This window comes from Centroberyx gerrardi, chromosome 10 (genome assembly GCF_048128805.1).
Source record: "Centroberyx gerrardi isolate f3 chromosome 10, fCenGer3.hap1.cur.20231027, whole genome shotgun sequence".
Lineage (NCBI taxonomy): Eukaryota > Metazoa > Chordata > Actinopteri > Beryciformes > Berycidae > Centroberyx > Centroberyx gerrardi.
The window spans coordinates 9,995,941-10,015,031 of NC_136006.1; the positions used below are offsets into that span (position 1 = coordinate 9,995,941).

Here is a 19,091-nt window from a genome sequence, read left to right on the forward strand (position 1 = left end):
CGCCACACTCTGGACTTCAGTCCGATGTGCGTAGACTAGTATTACCTGTGGACATTTAGCAGTAACTGTGAAAAATGGCAACTTGAGCCACATATGACACTGGTGTATTCATCTTCTCTCAAACACCCCGACATGACAGTTAATTGTTTTATGTGCAGTCATTTTCATTCATTATCTACACTAAATTAATTTGATTGTTGATTTTCAGCGCTCAACTATTTGTGGAGCAAATATAACAAGAGGCACTTGCAATGTCTCACCGTAATCATCACAGTACATTAAACATAACCAGTTAAGCCAATTAGGTCATTAATTAAACACTAATTAATGCATTAATTAACTAATATTTTTTATGCCAACATACTTCTTCACATAACACATGAGCGGTAATAAATGAACTTTGTCCCTTAAAGCATTAAGGAGTTATAGTAGTTTCAAGAAAATCAGTTTTTCCTCATTAACATGCAAATTGATGCAGTAAGGTGCTCCCATCTCCTCTATAGGGGGAACCTGCGGTGCAAGTATGAAGTTTCTATCATGTGTTGTTCTTGAGTTATTGTGCTCACAAAATTGTGTCTTCACACAGACAGACAGATGCCATGACAACATAAAAACTCAGTTCAGAATTACTTCATATTAAACAAAATAAAGCTACAGACCTAAAACTGTTCCTATGGTCAGTCACTGGACATGTGTCCTTGGTATTGGAAATTGAAACAAAATAATAGTCACACGTATGGATGTGTGAAGTTAAAACGCAGACACCTCAACATATTCTGCATCTCTGAACACAGATATGCGGTTAAACCTTATTTCCATTAGATCATTACTTAACACAACCGTATTTCCTTGCAAGTGGGGACTTACAAGTCTCGCCTATCCTCTGTGTAGCGGATAGAGATGTCAAACTTCAACCAGGAGTAACTATTTATTGTGCCATACTTTGCTGAGTTTCAAACTAAAGCCTGCAGAACTCACCAAGATGGGAGAGTTGGATAATGAGTCCCCAGGATCAGATTATAAAAGGTTACTTCAACCAGCTCATTAATGTTTCACTTCATTACACATCCTAGGCAGAGTTTGGGTTTAGTACTCCTCCTTGGCCGTGGTTTGTGGATAGTGCTAGAAAGGGCTGAACGATCAACAAAATAATGAGGGCTGAGCTGTGGTACGATATAGGACTGCACTGAATGAAAGTGGTGTAAGAACCATAACTCTTGGTGATGATTCCCAAGTGTCCAGTAACATAAAGTGAGCAAGTGCAGTACATTCAGCAAGCCTCAAAGGGCTGTGTGCGTGCGTGTGTGTGTGTGTGTGTGTGTGTGTGTGTGTGTGTGTGCCCAAGCACTGTATTTACAAGTCAGTGTACAATAAACAAACCAAATGCCAGTCAGCCAAAGGAGCTCGATATGGCAGATATTTCAGCACAGAAAACTTCAGATAAGATGAATCTTCCCCGTGAGGAAATTGGGTCATTGCAGCAGCAAAAGTAATAATAATATATATATTATAATAATATACAGCAAAGACAAACTAGAATATAGACATAAAAATACAATATAAGCAATTGGGGTTAAATAAGAACTTTGAGTGCGCAATTATTGAAATGCTGCAGGCTTTGTGATGATGAAACAAGTGTGTGATTGGTCTCGCTCCTTCTTTAAACAGAATTAAACTAGCTTAAGTGACCTTTGTGAAGCCTGAAACTCGCTCGTTGCTGCTCGCGGCTGCTCGCGGCTTTAATTTTGGCCGATTGAGCTGCTTCCTTCTGTTGAGCGCAAAAAAGGTACGAACCCTCGAATTGCCGCTTGCGGCTATATTTTTTACTTGTAATTGTGGCGCTCCCCTTGGACCAATCAGTGTATCTTTGAAAATGCGGTGGTGAGATGAATAATTTCCCTGAGTTTTGTCATAATGGGTGTCTGAGCTATTACATGTGGCACATGGACAAACGAACAATGCAGGACCCCCCTTGGGCTAACCAGTGTTATTGTGACAATGCTGGAATGCAGTGGTCAGATGTATAATTTCCTCAAGTTTTGTCAAAATCCAGTCAGTGGTGTCTGAGAATCATGCATGGCACATGGACAAACAAACAAACAGACAATGTAGCGTCCCCCCCTTGGGCCAATCAGTGTAATTTCTAAAATGTGGCAACGTAACAGTGAGATGCATCATTCTCCTAAGTTTCATCCAAATCCGAACAGTGGTGTCCACGCTCTCTCCCCTCCTATAACAAAGAACCACAACTACCATCAGCTGTACTGGGCAGCTCCAAAGTATGAATGTGTGTAACTGTATATATGAACGTGAAGCTGGAAATTGCTAAAAAAAAAAAATAAAAAAAAAAAGAGCATATATGCTCAGTAAACCCTCTCGAGATAAATGAGGGTAAAAAAGCATGTAAATGAAAACAACTGAGCCAGTGGAGCATGCTGTGATATAATGATTTGTTCCAGTTTTGTATGCATATCTACAGCCCAACCCGTGCCTCCAAGGTTAGGTTTGATGTACTGCAGTTCGGAGCCTAGATACATACCCATCCTACTGCTCGTCAGATATAATCAGACTCAAACTGTATCATTAAGCCCCGAGTCCCAACAGAGATCCCATTGTGTCCAGCGTAGTGATGTGTGCTGAAACAATCCCCCTTACCACTATCTTCATTCAGCGTCTCAATATTCAAGGAACAAAAAGCAAAGCAAAGTGCATCCAAAATCGATCGTAATTACTAGGCTTGGTGAAAGGTTGTGCCTGGGCATTCAGAGAAAAACAAAGCTTTTTTAGAACCGTACAGTTATCATGCAAATAATTAGCCATCCTTTACATCTTTTGACCTAGTTGAAGCTACCAAAGTATTGTTACATTCTTTTGAATGACAGGATCTTTTAAGACACAATGTATGGGGTGTGAGAGAAACAAAAAATGACATACCAACCAACTCCAGTGCCTGTGCTTTAATTTTTAAGTTGATTAAGGGCTTCAAATACAAGGTCATTATTAAAGTAATTTGGGCACTCAAAAGCACTTAAAATGCGTTTTTATGCGACCAGTAGAGTCCAGATGGAGGAAGCTTTCAAAGGAAAGCTGTTTGTACTGTATGTGTATACGAGTGCTTGGATGTGTTGATGTCTAGTTATCTGCCTATATGCTACAGACACCACCATATTGTTACTGGAGGCAGCAGAGGCACATCTCCCATATAGGGTTAGGAAATAAAAGGAAGTCAGTATCTGCTGACTTAGCCGTATCAGTCCAAAGCAGTTCTCTGAAGACGGAGCCAGCTTAGCTAATGTTTTTGGGGATCAATCTATAAAGCTTTGCTTCTAGCATTAAATTGTCAAAACACACACATATACACATACAAACATGTACACATATGCTCAAAACCCTTGTACACAAGCACTAAGACACACACGCACACACACACACACACACACACACAGGCAGACACACAAATAACCATACGGAAAAGCTTGAAAGGGAACTTCTTGGCATTTTCTTTCTTCTTCTTGCAGCCCCCGCACTGTCACGATTTTCTTTTGGATCTTAGCTGAGGCAATGATGGTGGACACTGAAAATGTAAGCGAACTTTAAAAGGACGGAGCTTGGGCCAGGCGATATCAATCACCGCCACACAGATGGGCTCCACTGTAAAGTGTAGCCATCTGACATGGACATCGCTCATTGCAAAACGCCGAAACAGCAGAAACCATCGTCTGCTGCGTCTAGCTGGTCGGCTGGCTGCCGAGAGCAGTTCATATCTGACACACAGTCGCATGTCTCATTTGTCACTGTGCAGGCTGACTGCATGTTGGGAAAATCTGGGCAGGGGGAGGACAGGGAATTGCCCTTTAGCAAGGCACCGATCCCCAAATTGTCCCAGTGGAACTGCTCAGTGACCAACAATACAAGACTCTGGCTGTACTGGGCAACTCTTCGGTGTGGGTGTTTGTAATCCTGCTTGTAATCCTTCATTCCCTTGCAACCATTTTTCTAGGCTGTTGCTGAGTATTTTCTTGGTCAGCTTGCCTGGTTGAATAAATGTTAAAGATGTTTGCTATGTCAGGCAATGAATGTAGTTCCAAAGCAAAACAAAATAGTTTGGTAATAATGTGGAATTCGAGCTGAATGGAGTGCAGATTTGAGTTGTTATAGAATAGGATGAGTCGTGTTCTTTACACTGCAGTGGGTTCAGCTGAGCAGCTCCCACTAGTCATAGTATTGACAGTACCCTGGTTATAATGCTCTTTCGATCCCTGTAATTCAGACTCAGTTGACTTAACAGTTGACGTCACATGGATAAGTCCTTCAGATAAGACGGAAGATACACACAAAAAGTTAGTCATATTACACACTGACTTCTTGTTACACATTTTGACTATAGTTGCCCTATTGTTCCTTTATGAAAAATATGAGATGATCAGCTAAATTGTTTCAGTTTTACTGAGGGCAAGCCAGTGTTACCCTAGAGACAGGCCTTCCTTTCCAGTTGTTGTCTGATTATGTTTTTATATTGTTGTGTGCCCATCTTCGGAAATTTGAGACATTATAAAGCTTTGATGATGTGTTTGAGACATCATAAATAGGCTTTAATAACGTTTGTTAATCTGCTTTTATTGGGTTTAATTAGTGGAATATGCTACAGTATGCCTAATATCAACCTCTTTATCAGCTGGGGTCTAAACACTACTGAGGCCAGTTTTACTATTAAATACCTGTTGCACCGATTTATCTCAACACTTAAACAGGCCTTCTAGTTTTTTTGAAGTTTTGATCTTCACAAGCAGCCACTCTAGGAAAATACTGTATGTATTAGTCAAAGTTACAACACATTTGTTGAATCTAATAAGACTTTCACTCCCTGAATTCTTTCTCTTTATCTCCATCTCTCTTACAACATAACAGTTAGCAGGAAAAGTGATAACTTTCACTCTCTCTCCTCTATAATGTTGTGGTCTCTCTAGACCTGCCTGTCTCACGAAGCAAGCTTAGTGGGTTAGCGAGCTAACTTTGGGTTTAACCCTGGCTTTTCTGTCTCACGAAGGTGGCTCACTTTTAACCAGGGTAGATCACCATGGTAACCTATGCTGCACAGCTAACCTGCTCTTTAGCAGCTTCAGTTCAGGATATCAGATCAGAACAGATAAAAGGCCCGCCTCCTCACCAATTAACTCTCTGGAAACATGGAGTCCCCATTCCTACAGGATCCCAACATGGACAAAAATACTGCATTCAAATGAAAGTGACAAGACATAAAGAGAACAGTAGGCTGCTATTGAATTAACATATAATGAGAAGAGCTGTTCGCAGGGCGCCGTGTGTAGAATCACTTTGCTTTCCATGATAATTTATTATATCAGAGATATAATAGCTGTTTGTAGCATTTTCTGGCCATTTGCCAACTCTCCTACTCTATAAAGTAGGAATATAATAGAAATATTATCAATTAATTAATTTACTCTTGCATATTAATTGCGCTGAAATTTTTTGTAGATTCCCGACAGTGTTTGGTTCGATGTAGACTAATTGATGTCATGTTCCATTACCGCAACCCTGAAGAACATGAGGCCGACTTTATGAATAGGAAAATCTTTTTACAGCCTCAATGTGTCAACAAAATATTGTATCAATGGAAAGTATGCCCACTGTGTCCTAATGACATTGTGTCCTAATGACAGTTCCTCCAATAATCCTCTCTAACCTTGGTAGCAGAAACAATGTTACTTTTGTAATGCTGACATTTATTCATTATAATAGTTCTTCTTGAGAGAAGAACACAAATGTTAGTATCCATTTCTTTCCCATACCTACTTTTACAGTCTAGGTTACTTAACGTGTTGAAAATGTCAGCAGTATATATTAGCGCCTATATAATCCCATAATTAGGCGTATTTATAGTCTATGGCTTTTATTGTTTGATTATTTTATTATTTTCTACTATTTCTATTGCTTCTTTTTATATTCTAGTTGTGTGCGTATGATATTAGATCAATAGTTTCATCTTATCTCATTAAATACACTGCTCTGAGTCTGTCCATGTTGCATGTGATTGGCTATTTGTCACAAACCCCGGCCCTTTCATGTGAGCCCCATCCCATATTAAAGAAATTTCCACTGCTAACTGTTTTAAAAGAGCAGTGAAGGGATCAGAAAATCATTAATGTGTTCTTTGAATGTACGTATACTGTATATAATGTACAATATGTTTTTTTCCGCTCTATGTTTTAAGTGATTCATGTATTGTCAGACCTGCCTGTGCTGACCATTGCTTTGTACAACGAGGACCGCAATGGAAATAGTTTTTTTTTACTTTATTGTGTGTTAAATTCCTTGGCAATTTTACTATATGTGTGTGTGGTTGTGGCCTAAGGGCTATCAACCTTACGTACAGTATATTTTAAAATCTGTCAAATAAAATCAATCAATCAACGCTCTCATTGCTGGATTGGTAAATCCTGGGTTGATAACCAGCTGCTTGAGACCAGTTATCCGGGATATGGCAAAAATAGCCTGACTGTTGAACTCTGATGGCCCCTCTGATTATGCCTGTTAGCATTACAAACATATTCATTCTTACACCTTTACAGTCTGTTGACAGTTGAGTACAGCAAAATACATACGAGTCGATACAGTTAACATCACATCGGCTAACAAAGGCACAGAATAGATGTTCAGATTTGGTTCACCGGCAATTTATGTGGTTTGGATGGGAATCTACAAGTTATGTTTTTGTTTTTGTTCTTTTCCACTTAACTCCACCTCTCTGTGTGTATCTATTGAGAGGCACAAGAGGCTTGATGTGTTATTTTCAAACTCTGACTCTGTTTCTCCTTTCCCTGATTACCCTTGGGCAGCAGTGAGGTGGCAAAACCTGTTCTAGTGATAAAGGGTAAAACCTCCCCAAAGGAATTCTCCCATAGCCTTTGTTGAAAAAGTTAACACAAGCACCTTGTTTCACAAACTGTGGACTCACTGAAATACAGTTAGTCTTGTTGATTCTCAAAAATTCTTCTGTAGTTAGTAACATGATGGCATTTAAAGAACTTCACACCTTTTCATTGAACAACAAAACAGCATGTATCATTGTGTTGTATAATATCGTTATTGTCCAGATGAGGACCAATAATAAGCCTTGTCAAATTTAAACCTCACCTTTACACACTGGTATTTTATGTAAATTTCTCATTTTGTGCAAATCAAATCAAATCCAATCTAAAGAGCCAAGCCAAAACAATGGAAACTCAATTTTTTTTAAGACGACATGAAAAAAATCACTACAGTCTGCTGAGAAAGTCTGACCAGGACATTGATTATGTCGTGTAGACATGCAAATTCCTGCACAGAAAATGTCACACCTCTGAGCACAAAGTAACAGTCAGCAGGGATGATGGATGAAAGGATTTGTCTTTTTTCTTTGACACCAAATTGGATTTAGAAACGAGACATTTGGAAAACAGACAGACCAAAATAGCGCGGTAGCATGATACAAATAGTGCGAGGCATTTCAACCCAGTGGCGCGGCCCTCGCCGGCTATCATCCAATCTCCAAACTTCAACGTGAGGAGGCTGCGATTGAACTTTACAGATCCCATCGCTTTCACCGCTGACAGATTAAATGAGTGCATCTACTCACCAGAGTTGCTCTGGCTGTTGTGTTCTCAGGGCATATAGGACACCAGAGTGAGGCGGGGTACCGAGCGAAGCTGCCTCTCACAGGATATCAGTTCATCAGCCTTTGGACTTCTCTTCAGGTTGATAGCCGGCCCATTCTGAGGCCAGAGAAAGAAGAACAGAAAGACAGAAAGAGCTTCATTAAGTCAATTAGTAGGATTGTCAGATAGCTGTTTTAGGCCTTTACATCCCACCATGTTCAGGCAGGAAGCATTGCATCCCTGTGTGCTTGTGCATGTAAAGTGTGTGTGTGTGTTTGTCTTTGTTTGTACACATGTTCTCTATTTTTGTATATTCTGTACGAGGGTCCTTTTTGTTCTACTCTTATATACATTGTCTATTTTATTTTTATGATCTCTCTTTTCTGGTTGTTTAATTCCGTTGCGTTTTTTATCTACGTTGTGAAGCACTGCATTCGCTTGCAGGAAATGTGCTGTACAAATAAAGGCTGATTCATTGATGATTGATTGATGTATCATAAGTCTGTGTGTCATCATACTGTGTGTGTCAGTCTGTATTTGCCAGGCATTATCAAAAGTTTGAAATGATTTTGACTGTGCCTCCACACTGCGAGCAACATAATCAACAAGTCACCAGAAGTTCATTAATTTCCTTTAGAGCTGAGCAACCAGGGAAACTCGGCCAATAGGCAGAGAGTCAACAAGTTTGTCAGATGAGAAAAGTTCTTGTTTCCCAAGTCATCATTAGGATTGACGGTAAGTAACTCTGTAGTAATTTCATGTCTTTTTTTCTGTTTATTTTCAGTCAATGCTATATGTAATTGGTGCTTGCTAGCTTGCTATGTTAACTCATCAAAACGATGTGATGTTATGACACAAAATCACTGACAGAATATATTGAAATGTATAAATGCATGACTTATTTTTCTTGGTCAATACTTTGTAGCTGCAGAAGACCACTACATACAAGCAATCAGAGCCTCTTGCACCATACAATCGGTCACAATAGAGTGAAACATCAATCAAGTTGCTTGTAGTGTGTGCAAGCTGTTAAGGAGGTGTGTCTGACCGAAGAGGGATCCCAAAAGTCTCCTAGGTTTCCTCTTCCAGGTCATGTGACCTGCGGCTGGCAGCCTTCCAGCAGACTGGGGAGACTTCTGGGTTTCTGGCCAATACACCTGCACAGATCACAGGGTTAAGGCGTGGAGTGGTAGGAAACAGGGTGAATTTGGTGACACCTAAGAGACAGAGGTTCTTTCCAAAACAAGATATCCATCCTCTGAAAAAGTGTCATCTAATCTTACAGGATGATAGCTGGTAAAACTCATGGAGCATAATCAAAGTCAAGACTTGCTTATAAAAAAAAGAACATTTCTGAGGATGCCTGAGAATCATCTGTATGTTAATGGGTTATGAATATCAGAAAACTTTTTGGAACAAACCCCTGATAGTAAAGCATCATATGGCATCTGCTACATAGATGATGACAAATTAATTACATACTCCTTACAGAAGAATCATGATGTATTATATCAGATACCCATTGTTCATTAAAATGAATGGGATTTTCTGATATTGATATGACCACTAATTGTAAGTCGCTCTGATTAAGAACGTCTGCTAAATGCCTAAATAGTAATTGTAATATGACTGTAATGAAAAAATTAGTGCATAATATAATGTGCTTGTAACAACATTATCTTGCATAACAATGTGCTTAAAGATTCACTGTGAATTCTAATTAGCCTATAGAAGCCTGTGGAGAGCGTATTTATCCTCTAGATTGTGGCTAAATGTGCTTTCTAAAGTACTCTATAATTCAGAAGACTTGCATTTAAATTGAAATATCTGCATTACAAGGGATCTCTTTGGGCAAAATTTCCATGAAAATATAAGCCATGTGTGAAGAGCATAAGAAAGATCCTTAACAGCTGAAATTAGCCCAGGGTGAGGTCTAGTTTCACTGAAGTATCAGCACAAAGATAATGCTTTAGTCCACAGTGGATTATAATGCATGCCATAATTGATTAGAATGCTTGCAATCTTCTGAAGTGAGTATAAACATAGCACCTGTTATATATTTATTTGTACTATGCTGTTTGTGTATGGGCGAATCAAATTCATTAGGATTCCACTTACTTTGCTGTGGCTGACCAGCAGTTACGTGTTTACATCAAATGAACTGTGGAACTGGACTCTGTGAATCTGTTGGAGAGAGAAAAACACAACTAAACGCAGTGCTGCATATATTTGCAATGTGAAAGCACTGACATCATACACTCCATTGCTTTTATAATGAATTATTACAAAAGGAGATTTTAGTCTGCCACACCACCCTCCTCATGTGTGATGTGACGGCATGAAGAGTTCAAATTTGAATGTGCCAACATTATTGAATGATATATTAGTGTGAATTTACTGCTACTACTTCTTACATGGATCAGTTTCAGCAGTTGACTTGTTCTCAGACAGCACTCCAGGGGGGGAAGGAGAGGAATTCCTGTGAATGAGAATAATTGATTACTTTGGGTCCAGTATGGTTTGGGTTTTATAAGATTACAGCTCCCTCTATTGGCGTCTGCCCATACTGACACTCAGTAGTGGGAGAGGAGCAGCACTCCTTGCTTGCATACATGGGCTCATTCATACACACACACACACACATATACACACACACACACACACACACACACAAAGGTTTGCGTTCCTCTGCTCTCCTGCCTGGCCACTGAGATTTCTTTAGAAGGAGATCACTGCCCTCTATTGGCACTTGACGTGTCAAACACCATTCAGAGCCACTATTAGAAATTACTTTGAATAAAACAGCTACTGGTGCAGAGATTTCTGAAGAATAGGTAATGGAAGAATAGGGACTATATAATGAAACATGAATAGGAAACATTAAATCTATCCTGTCCTCTAGATAGTGACTAATAAGTTTGCTTTACCCAAGAAACCTTCACCAATCCACTTAGATTCACAAATACGTTTGGGTAAATTGATTTACTGATATAATCCTAATAATAACAACAATAATAATAACAATAATAATATTACATTTGATTTGTATAGCGCTTTTCAAATACTCAGAGACACTTTACATAGTATTTGCATAAAACCAGAGTACAATTACATAGTGTATTTAAGAAAACTATACTATGTAAAACCAACTATGTAAAACTATACAAAAACAAACAACAACATGGGATAGGTCAGTAAAGCAAGGCACAAAAATAGCATGGCACAAACAGCAGCAGTCAAAACAGTGGCAGTAGTAGTCAATAAAAAAGGTAGCGGTCAAATAAGAAAACAAAAGGGGAAACAGATAAATGTGCAATTTGAAGAATGAGACCAATATGGGAAAGACGCTTCTAACAACTCTGAATTCCAGGTCATGTTTGAGTTTTGTTGAATCTTGAAACAAGAGGAAAAGTACAATTTAGATTCTTTTAATATGGGTGCTTGATACTCCAGGCATTCTTTAACAAAAAAACAAAAAAAAAGTAACATTCTGCAGAAAAGTATTATAAATGCTTCCCAGGATTAAACATTGCTTAAATATATGCAAGCCTCCTCAGACTTCAGTAGTTTTATGATATCCACTATCTTTTTCATACACCGAGAGAGAGAGCGAGAGAGAGAGAGAGAGACCGAGAGAGAGTGCATGACCTCACATAATCCACTATTAACACACACACACACACACACACAGACACACACAGACACACACACACACACTCCCACTAATCTCATCCTCAGAAGAGGGGTGGCGATCTGATCTTCCCTTAGCTTGAGCATTGGGGTGAGGGGTGGGGGGGGTGGGGGGGGGGGGGTTGGTGGTGTGTGTGTGTGTGTGTGTGTGTGTGTGTGTGTGTGTCTGGGGGTGGGGTGGGGGTGGGGGGGGTTGAGGTCCCCAGAGGTGAAACTCTATTACCACACAGCATGAAAGTCAATGAAAAGGACCCCACTGTGCACCAGCCCCCTGACAGTATTAATGTTTAATGATATCTAAAAAGGCTAATACTCCCCCCGCCCCCCCTCGCTTTTGCTCTCATCCTCTCCTTAAATATCCTCACAATATCATCACCTCCGCAGATTAGAGCGCTGACCCCCTCTGCTCAAGGACTTGCCCTTCGCTGATAGCAAACGCATCTCTCTCTCTCATTCTCTCACTCGCTTGCTCTCTCTCTCCCTCAAAATCCCACAGATGCATGCACTAAAAGCCTCTCTCTCTCTCTCTCTCTCTCTCTCTCTCTCTCTCTTTCTCTCTCTCACACACACACATACATTTACACACACATACAAAAGATCAGGGTATTTAACCTGTGTGTGAGAGTGGAGCGAGCACAGGCGCATACATCTACTGGAATATGGATGAGCCACACGACAGGCGTATGTGCACATAGAGAATAGTCTTTGTAGTTAACAGTAAGCAGGCAGTTGACATAGGAATATTAGAGCAATCAAATGCAGTATTACACACAGTGTAGTCAGGAGCTGGTAGGGGTTCAGTGCCTTGGCAGGGACAGACACACTGGTTGTGGGGTCTAGACCTGTAATGGGATGGCCTCTCTAACCAGTAGGCCCCCCCTGCATACGCTGACCATAAAACGGTTCACTAACTATTATGGGACACAACTGAAATGGGTATTTATATCCCAGAGTCAGGTTTATTAGGTGTGTGCGTTTGTTCGCTCGTTCATCCGTGCGTTTGTTTCATGTGTAACGCTTTTTGCCATGCGCAGCGCTTAGGGGAATTACGGTAAGCGCTGTATTGCCCTACATAAGGGAAATACTCATATGCATTTTAAAGTATATGCATACCCTCCCCCCTCCCCTCGAGCACCGGAAAAAGTGCAAGTGCAGTTGTTAAACAGTGGGTAACTCAGGACGGATCTCTGGAGTCCCAGGGGCAAACGGAAATTTTCATTTGCATCCAGACAATGTTAATACGAAATGAAAAGTGGCTGAAAATGTCCCATATTATAGGAATTAAAAATGTCTCTTTTTATTTCTCTATTTTCTCTATTTATATACATATATTATCAAATAATGTTTAATCAATGAAGACATTATTGAAATGTAATTTTGTTGTATTGGTCATATTTAAAGCTTTTTTCCAGGCAGTTTCAGACCAACTCCAGTAAACGAATCACAACTGGACTTGGTCTTGATTGGCTGTTTCACTAAATAATTACTGAAATTCTTCCAATCAGGCCAGTTTACAGCATTTGAAGCATTTGTGGTGTCGACCAATCAGGCTCCAGTATTGTGACAGTTCTGCCTGTGAGGACTGAGTCTTTTAATGTAACTAATTCAATTCAACTTTTAACTAAACATTTATATACTACATTCATTTGAAACACATTATGAAGAACATTATTCCTATTCTGAGCTGTAGTCTTTTTGAAAACAAAATCATGAACACTGAATAATATAAGACCATTTGTCCAAGAGGGTTTCCTATCAAGAGTAATGCAATGGAAGTAAGGAGGATGCAGGCAAATATAAGTTGAAAATAACTGGATGAGACACAGACCCATGAAATATCCATTCCTCTTGGGTCAATTTGTTTTTCTTTCATGCATTGTAATTTTCAAGGCCGCCATTTTGTGTTTGCAATTTTGCCAAATAAGTCACTCAGAATCAACTTGGCCCTACAGAACATAGAATTAAATATGAATCTTACTTAAACTATTTATATTGTTCATATTAATAATAAATCACAGGGCCTATAAAGGCTTGCTTCAAACAACACATTTTATCAAGGGAGTGGCTCTCTCTTTTTATATTGCTCCAGGAGGAAAAGGAGTTGTGTGAGTTTGGGGTCGGCTCAAGCATAAAAAGGACATTGTTTGGTGTGTAGAGGGGGGCAGGGTCTTATTTAAAGTAAAAATCCACAACCAGATACTCATACACTGTTAGACATCATCAATCTGTGATGTTCAATGCATCCCAGGAGTTAGTTTGTGATGAAGTGGTGTAATTTACTTTTTTGCTGTTCCTATTTTCCCTCAACCTGCCTTGTCTACTTCTACTTCAGTTGGTGATTTCTTACGTTTCCTCGAATGACTCTCAGAAACCTCAGAGAACGTTGCCTGAACTTGTTGCTTTCATTAAAGGGTGGTTGTATTGGAATTTGAATAAAAATAGCTTGACAGTGTGATCATTCACCTGAGGGTTATACATGTAGGTGGCAAGAGTAACAGCGTGTCTATGATGAACTCAAACCCCAACCTGCCTTGTGGCTGCATTGCATTCTGGTCTATTGAGGCTGCTGTCAGTGGAGAAACTGGTCTCTCTGCATCTTCTGGATTTCTCCCTGTATGACTGTTGAACGTCAGTGCAAAATAGTGAGTCTAAAAAAGAAGCCCTTGCTGAACCTGACATCTATCGTTAATGTTCGGACAGCTGAAAATGCTTCTGCTGTCAAACTCCATTGTAGCTGCGCTGGAAATATCCCAATGTGACGTCATGTTGTCTATGTTTGGCCAGTTATCCACAGGGATAAGAAAAATACACAACCAAACAACAAAATGGACCCAGAAATGCAAGGTACATCATGTTTTTTTGACAGTGTTAATATTTTACGGTGGATTTTCCCTTTAAGTAAAATGCCTTTTTTCATGTATTTCTTGCCCTCTTAAAAGTGAAAATGATGCTGAACAAAAATCTTTATATCAAAAGCACATGAACACATTCTAGGATGGGAGGGTAAAAGAAAAAGGGCTCAAATCCCTTAACTACAGCAATATAAACATCATAAACATCATCACTATAACCCAGATTACTTCAACTACAACAAAGACATTTTGCAGAGACAATACAGCATCTACTGATGATCTCACCGAAAGCCATAGCAGAGAGATACATGCTTTACGTATAAATCATTCATTACTAGATAAAGTATTACGGTCCCACAGAGTGTGTGTAGTGGTAAAGACCTCTGCCTCTGGAGCCACATTTACCTCTGCTGGCCTAGAATAGCATCCTGCCACAACCTTCTCTCCTGTGTCTCCCAGACACAATGTTGCTCCCAGCCTTCCTACTGTTTCAATGATGAGAAGTACTATGGGGAGCGGGCTGCCTGCTCCACCTTTAAAAATACACTATTAAAAGAGTTTGACAACAAAATAAGAGAAGTTTGGCCTAGTAAGTAACCTTTTTTTCATACTTGAGACTGAAGTTCCTCAGGTAGCGGTCCAAGTAGAGATAAGCGTGATCAGAGAAAGCTGAAATAATCTGAAAAATCATATTACATTCTTCCAAATGTTTAAAGACCCCATGAAGTGGCATGGAGAGCGTGATTTGCTTCCGTGTATTGAGGTATTTCCGATTGAAGGAGAAAGTTAGGGCGGGAAGCATCAGTGGGAGGGGCTTATTTGAATATCGAGGAAGTGGGTGCTTCAATGTCAAACCCACCCAGATATTCTCTGCCTCCGTCGCCCCGTCTAGGAAAAGAGTTTTAGGTGAAAACACACCTTCGTCCCATGTTGGGGGACATTGTATATGTCCTCGAGTGCAGGATGAGTCATCAACATCAACATCGACAATCATCATGTGCCGTTTAGTGGACAGAGACGGTCTGTTATTTTGATATAAAATTTTAATCTATAGAAATCACCATTTTTTGTCATTTTCTTGGCCTGTATTGGTGAATATGTGAACACTAAGTCCAGCAACATCAGCAAACAGGTAAAAAAAAAAAGTTTTCATTTCGTGGGGTCTTTCAATCTCTGGGCAACCCTGTAAACAATGAAGCAGCGTACCAATCTCTCAATCACACTTCATTTAACTGGGTCAAACTACTGAAGGGCGACATCCCTATTCGCTACACCACCCTGCTGCCCTGAAACGCCCCTTCAGCAGCCAAATTCAGTCTTCCTATGAGGCTAATTGCTCCGAACACATATATTGTGCAAGAAAGGATTAATTCCTCTTTGAATTTTCTATTTGAATGATCAGAGTGACACGATGATTGATTGGAGGGGACATCTACAGGAAATAAGTACTGGAGTCAATGAAACATTTCATAGCCGGGGCTTAACAAGCACAAATGACCCAGAGACGGAGGCAAAATGTTCAACGTGTTCTGGATAAATGCAGAGTGATAGGTATAGTCTGCTCGCTTTGGCATGGCATTCACTGTCCGTCTGCACACACACACACCCACACACACACACACACCATTTACAGAATTTAGATTTTTTTAAGACACTGCACAATTAACGGTAATATACTTTTCCAGTACAAACAAGACTTAGAAAAAACACATTTCTATGAATAAGTGGAATTCGATACTTATTTCCCGAGATTGTTAAATTTGGACTCATTCTTGAATTGCGACACGACTGCATTTCATCTCTCGCTGGCTCGGAGCCGCACAGTTCATGCTGTGCGTACACTCTGAGTCATGCACTAAGCCCATGCAGGCCAAGTCCTGGACACTAAGCTTCCTGTGTACAGTCATCCACCTACCCGCTTCAGTGTCACTAAAACAAATAAAAGAAAGAAAGAAACAGAGTATGCCTCTAACCAAACAAATGTCACTGTGAAAGCTCGACTCAAACTTGGTTTTGGTCAAAACATATCCCTAAGACACTGAAACAACAAAATAGTCTCAAAATAGACACTGATATGAATTGTGTGTCACAATAATTCCACTGACTAACACGTTTGTTGAAAGCTTCATTCATCATTATCTATATCAAACTGCAAGCTTCACTTCTACTTTTCCTATTTCCTTGTCTCTGTTTACTGTCCCCCATCCTCTTTACTCATAGAGTGCAAGACTGTATTATCATGACCTGATGTCAGTATGACAAATCATACAGTCAGATCAGGTAATAAGAGCAATTTAAATAGTAGATTGAAATGTATTCTTGAAGTAACAAACAGATCAAGGTGTTTTTGTGAGCTGGTCAGTGACAATTCATAAATAAGCAATGTGGTTGGATTTTTTTTTTTACATAACAAGAGATTACACTCATTTAAGTTGAATAGGAATTTGTCTATTGACCCCATTTTGATATCAAGCGACTCAAAATGGGCTCTGAACTCCATGAGAAAACATGGATTATTCTCTCTTTCGCAAGCTGCTTTACCGTGGGAATTCAGTTTCATCTTTTGACACGGGGGCTTTAAAAAGCTTGTTTAAAAAGTTGGTGGTGTGTTCCAAAATGCCGCAGCCGCACCGTGCGATGCCACAGCAAAGACAGCACATTTAGAAACACACATCTATACACACACACACACACACACACACACACACACACAATGGTTTGCACTGCATACACAATCACAAACACACCAGTGAGCATGCACACACTCATACACACACCAAAATACACACAGAAACACACAAACACACACTCAAATAGTACACAATGTCAATAGTAAGCAAGCAAAAAGTCAGAGGAAATGCTTATGCCTACAAACGCACCCAGGAGGGGAAGCACAGCACTTTAGTGGTCACTTTCACTCACAAAGCCCAATCACAGGAGCTTAGCTGCATGGCCCCATCAGGCTTTTTAGTAAATGCTACCTCACTGAAATTGCTTGTCTAGTTCGCCCAGTATGCTACTGGGGGGAAATACACTTCCATCACACAAGTTTGGGTTGTGCCAAATGCTTCGCTTTGAAGTCATTTAGAAAGAGACCATTCATTGTATGTAAGGTAAGATGACTAGGCCTTGTCATTTGTGAGGGGGGGATTAGTCATGCTATGTTTATTGGAGAGTGTGTGTCAGCTTTCTCGACGGCTGAATTTTTAAGGCTTTTTGGTTCTGAGGTGTTTTTGTCAGAAATGCACAACACTGACGCTGTGAGAGAACGATACGGGAAAACTTTTCAGCGTCAAGCCAACTCTGCCGACTGTTACAGATGAGCAAGGAACTCATTTACAGGATTTTTTTTTTTTTTACAATAGCATTTCTCAATACTGAGTTCATATTTTCAAAACTCTTTATACAACTCTCTGCACCAACATTAAGCTTGGCACAACAGTTAATTTCATGCCCAAAATGCACCACAACTACTAAAATACTGTCTCAAAATCAGATCATTTTATAGAAACACCAGCACTAGTTTTCTCCCAACAAGAACACTTTGTCAGTCATAACACAAGGACCTAAAAAACACTAACAGCGAGTAGCATTACAGTAGAAGTACCATTTTATGTAAATCTTTGAAGTAGTAAATTATTTTGTGCTCTCAATATTTGAATATTGTATGTATTTAATTCTTAAAATGTCATCAATAGATTTGGGAATGAGTTACAGGACTACTGTAATGGAGGTAACATAGGCATGAAGCCTGGGTTACTATAAGCAGAGTCTAATTTTTCGTAACAGACAGCGCCAGTAGGGTCAAACTCCTACTTTGAACTTAAATATATTGCAACTATCTTGGTCAAGGCATTAGGCTACTATAACCATCTTGGTTATGGTTTTACCTGATATCCCAACAACATAAATCAAAACTACAACCTTTTACTCAACTGGAGTCATTCATCACATTTCATAACAATTAATCAATCCTCTTGCAACCAACAACACAGTCAGCAGCTGCATCGAGTAGCGAAAGACAGCCAGAATAAGACCTGAAGTTAGGCGTGACTCACAGTAAGTGAGCAGCCAGCGGTTCTGTGTTTCGCTCTAGGACTGTTTGACAGGATGGGCATAATGGCTGTTACAAAGATTGAAACTGTGACCTTTCGTTCACTGGAAAGTTTCTCCAACCACTAGGCCACCCTGCCACCCATGATGTTCCCTTTTTGGCCAAGTCTTTCTTGAAAAAAAAGATTTTGAATCTCAGTGGGACTACTTTGTTACATAAAGGTTAAATGGGAAAAATAAAGTGTTATCCTGTGAGTGAAGCAGTTTATAAAAGGTCACTCGGCTGTTTTTTAGCCCTATCCTTGTGTGTGAAAGAATTACACAGAAATAAAATGCATTGTATCTGGTTCACGGTGATAGGGAATTATCCTATCTAAATTCCCTTTAGTATAATGTATTTAATTGAAACAATTTATGCAACAATGGACAAGCAATCAGCTTTATCACAAAGCACCTTGGTATGAGAGTCCCCATCCATAAGCAGTGCTGGTTACTAGGAATGAGAATGCTTCTTCTCCTTCTGGTTGTTGGTTGTTGCTCCGCTGCACAAGGCATCGATGGGCACTTGATGGATGTGCTTTGCATAATCCTCATTTAAACTGAGAGGTAATTTTCACCCTTTTGTTAGATATCCTCTATTTGACCCCCTCAGTGTGTGTGTGTGTGTGTGTGTGTGTGCCTGTGCCGTGCATGCATGCGTGCAAGGGCATTTGTGTCTGTGTGTGTGTTGCACGTGTGCATGAGTTGCAGCGAAGGGGCGAAAAGCAATCGGCAAGGCTTCAGCTGGAGATGGAATTGCCAGTTGTATATCTTGAAGCTGGACATATTTATGCCGGAGAAG

General features: G+C 39.9%; 2 protein-coding genes across 2 annotated transcripts in view; both read right to left on the reverse strand.

The window, feature by feature from the left end:
• Nucleotides 1–15,342, reverse strand: part of LOC144539851 (uncharacterized) — a 114,461-nt gene extending 99,119 nt beyond the window's left edge. The window contains exon 1 of the mRNA XM_078285997.1: nt 15,335–15,342. The gene's annotated coding sequence lies outside the window, so the exon portion shown is untranslated. The remainder of the gene's footprint in view (nt 1–15,334) is intronic.
• pcbp3 (poly(rC) binding protein 3) overlaps nt 1–19,091 on the reverse strand; it is a 70,826-nt gene that overhangs the window by 35,449 nt on the left and 16,286 nt on the right. The window contains exons 2-5 of the mRNA XM_078285995.1: nt 10,070–10,134; nt 9,774–9,839; nt 8,704–8,812; nt 7,637–7,772 (exon numbers count right to left, since the gene is read on the reverse strand). The gene's annotated coding sequence lies outside the window, so the exon portion shown is untranslated. The remainder of the gene's footprint in view (nt 1–7,636; nt 7,773–8,703; nt 8,813–9,773; nt 9,840–10,069; nt 10,135–19,091) is intronic.